The sequence below is a fragment of the Odocoileus virginianus genome, chromosome 24 (assembly GCF_023699985.2).
Source record: "Odocoileus virginianus isolate 20LAN1187 ecotype Illinois chromosome 24, Ovbor_1.2, whole genome shotgun sequence".
Taxonomy (NCBI): domain Eukaryota; kingdom Metazoa; phylum Chordata; class Mammalia; order Artiodactyla; family Cervidae; genus Odocoileus; species Odocoileus virginianus.
In genome coordinates, this window is record NC_069697.1 from 4,502,237 (window position 1) to 4,506,128 (window position 3,892).

At 41.2% G+C, this 3,892-nt stretch overlaps 1 non-coding gene across 1 annotated transcript; it reads left to right on the plus strand.

Moving 5' to 3' along the window:
- Window positions 1-1,134: 1,134 nt before the first annotated feature.
- On the plus strand, window positions 1,135-1,238 carry LOC139030999 (U6 spliceosomal RNA). Its single transcript, XR_011483429.1, has one exon. It is a non-coding gene; the product is annotated as a U6 spliceosomal RNA (small nuclear RNA).
- Window positions 1,239-3,892: the final 2,654 nt, after the last annotated feature.

Below are 3,892 nucleotides of genomic sequence, written 5' to 3' on the forward strand. Positions count from 1 at the left end.
GTCGTCCCCTTCTCCTCTTGCCTTCAATCTTTCCCAGCACCAGGGTCTTTTCAAATAAGTCAGTTCTTCACATCAGGTGGCCAAAGTACTGGAGTTTCAGCTTCAGCATCAGTCCTTCCAATGAATATTCAGGACTGATTTCCTTCAGGATGGACTGGTTGGATCTCCTTGAAGTTCAAGGGACTCTCAAGAGTCTTCTCCAACACCACAGTTCAAAAGCATCAATTCTTTCTTTATGGTCCAAATCTCACATCCATAAATGACTACTAGAAAAACCATAGCTTTGACTAGACAGACTTTTGTCAGAAGAGTAATGTCTCTGCTTTTTAATATGCTATCTAGGTTAGTCATAGCTTTTCTTCCAAGGAGCAAGAATCTTTTAATTTCATGGCTGCAGTCACCATCTGCAGTGATTTTGGAGCCCCAAAAAATAAAGTCTCTCACTTTTTCCATTGTTTCCCCATATATTTGCCATGAAGTGATGGGACCAGATGTCATGATCTTCATTTTCTGAATATTGAGTTTTAAGCCAGCTTTTCCACTCTCCTCTTTCATTTTCATCAAGAGGCTCTTTAGTTCCTCTTCACTTTCTGCCATAAGGGTGGTGTCATCTGCATATCTGAGGTTATTGATAGAAAGTTTAGTGCTCTCATATTAGATACATAAAAAGTGAAGTCACTCAGTAGTGTCCGACTCTTTGCGACCCCATGGACGGTAGCCTGCACCAGACTTCTCTGTCCATGGGATTATCTAGGCAAGAGTACTGGAGTGGGTTGCCATTTCATTCTCCAAGGAATCTTCCCAACCCAGGGATCGAACCCAGGCAGATGCTTTACCGTCTGAGCCACAGGGGAAGTAGATACATAGATAATCGGTCAAATAAGAACAAAACTGAAGCCTCCAGCTTTCTGGTCCTATATTCTTCCTACTGGATCAGATGTCTCAGGTAAATAGAAATAACTCAAAACTTGTAACATTCATGTGATTAGCTGCACTGGAGATTAAATGACTGTGCCCACTGAATATTACCAAGTACAAATATCTGTGACACTGAGTTCTATACAGTAACACCTTGAAATAGTATACTTTTATAACAAGTTTCTTGTAAAGAAGACCATGATAGAAAAGAAAACAGTACTCGCTTCAGCAGCACATATATTAAAATTGGAACGATACAGAGATTAGCATGGCCCCTGCACAAGGATGACATGCAAATTCGTGAAGTGTTCCATATTTTTTATAAACACCAATACAGTATACTAATGCATATATATGGAATTTAGAAAGATGGTAACAATAACCCTATATGCAAGACAGAAAAAGAGACACATATGTATAGAACAGACTTTTGGACTCTGTGGGAGAAGGCGAGGGTGGGATGATCTGAGAGAATAGCATCGAAACATGTATATTATGAAGTGTGAAACAGATCGCCAGTCCAGGTTGGATGCATGAGACAGGTGCTGGGGGCTGGTGCACTGGGATGATCCAGAGGGATGGGATGGGGAGGGAGGTGGGAGGGGGGCATCAGGATGGGGAACACATGTAAATCCATAGCTGATTCATGTCAATGTATGGCAAAAACCACTACAATATTGTAAAGTAATTAGCTTCCAACTAATAAAAATAAATGAAAAAAAAAAAGAATCCTCCTGCAAATGCAGGAGACATGGGGTGGATTCCCGGTCTGAGGAGATTCTAGATGCTGCACGGGAACTAAGCCCATGCTCCACAAGCCAAGCCACTACAGAGAGGCCCACACACCTGCCACTAGAGAGGAGCCCGAATGCACCAACAGAGACCCAGCACAGCCAAAAATAAATAAATAATATTAAAAAAAAAAAGTGAAACAGAGGCAATGGGCACACTGCAGCAAACTTCCACTGGTGGCAAGATTTTAAACCAACCAACCAACAAGCTGACAAGCTAATTTTCTTTTGTCCTTTTTTGAGAAGAGCGTAGTGATCCAAGTAAGGAACAGATTGCTTCATTCTTTTTCATCTATTGTACTTTTCCTACCTCTTCTCTTCATCCCTTTCTCTCCTTAGAAAAGGAAAGGCTTCATTCATTGATCTGTCCATCTGACCATCCATTCATAACTATTTATTGAGCATCTATTCTAAGTTAGCACTATGTGAGGGGCAGGGACTACCATGGGGAAAAAGTCATGCCAAGCAACTTCAATCTAGTGGAAGATGTAGATAATAAAACAGCTTCTACCGTACAACGTGCTGAGGGCTGTGGTGAGAACCTAGTATGCCTGGGCTATCTCTAATGCCTGCTGGGGAGGTCAGCAAAAAACTCCTGGAGAAAATTACTCTAAGCTGAAAGTAAAAATTGAACAGCTTGAGGAATGAGGGGAAAGCTTGTTTGAAGGAGCAAGAGGTATAAAGGGGTAGGAACAAACATTTTCCTATTAAGAAAAGAAATGGTGAAAAGAAGAAACAGGGACTTAGCCAACCCAGAATCCCAAATGCATTAACAGCAATTGGAGTGCCTGGGTGGGAGGTGAGCTGTTCCTGGCTACCAGGAATGATACAAGACTCTGCTGAAGTAAGAAGTGGTTAGAACTCTATGCTTCCACTGCAGGGGACACAGGTTCAATTCCTGGTTGGGGAACTAAGTTCCCACAAGGCCCCTGGTATACCAAGAAAAAAGGGCATGGTCAAGAAAAAAAAGAAACTCCCAGGAGGATCTGGAACTGAAGCAGTTCTTTTTTCTTTATAGGTTGTACTTCCCTTTCTTTATCCTCAAACTGAATCCTTAAAACGCTCAAAATCTTAAAATGATGAGATGTACTTCCTGGTCTATGTTTTACCCAGGGACTTCAAGGCAGAGAAGAGCATCACAGGTGAAATGCACCGGTCCAGGAGAGTAGCCTACCTTTTCCCACGGTCTCTGGCAACAGCAGCAGCAATCATGCTGGAAGAAAGCTGTCCCCACAGTGATGCTCTCACAGAGGTAGAGCAGCAACCAGAGTCCAGAGCAACCAGCATCTGAGCTGGAGGCTGCAGCTGCCCTGTCGCGAGGGCCTGTGGAGGGCTCCGCCCGACCAGCAGGCCACGAGAACAAGCCTCATGTCTGGCTGAAGAAGTTACGTGAGCATGCATAGTGGCTCATGAGCCAGACCTTACCAGTGAATACCATCAGAATACCATCCACAGGTAGTTTAGACCATTACGCAGTTCTCAACACTTTTTTGTTCACAGTCATTGGTTAATGTGTATCTGTGGTGTACCATCAGTTAAAGAGAGACCGCTAAAGGAGGCTTGGACATCCTAGAGGGATGGGGGGGTAGCGGGTGGGAAGGGTTCAGGATGGGGGGTCACATGTATACCTGTGGCTGATTCATGTTGATGTATGGCAAAAAGCATCAAAATATTGTAAAGTAACTATCCTCCAATTAAATTTTTTTCTTAAAAGAAAGCTGATATCAAAATATAAGTTCACAAGGAACATAAAAAAGATATTCTGCGTGTTTCCTTACTATTTTCTTTATCAAATCCACAGGTTCTTAACTGACCAAAATAGGTATCTCTAGTTCCATAAAAACCAGTGTTAAAAAAGAAAACATTAAAAAAAAAAGAAAACATTTCGCCAATAAAATGGGGTTTGATTTTTTTAATGGAATTTAAGATTATCCATGATAAAATGTCTTATTTGAGAACAAAGGTTGGTAGATAACGACATAAATCCTTTCTCTTAATTCATCATTTAGGAACAAAACACGACTATGTAGGAAATAAAACGCTTAAGAGTAAGATACAAGAAGCTTATAAAAAATGCAGTTTTGTTGATGTTGCTACATGTAGTTAAGTTTATATTTTCATTTTAATGTACAATTGGTTGCCAGTTACACATGATAGATATCATTTTATATTTCTGACATCTT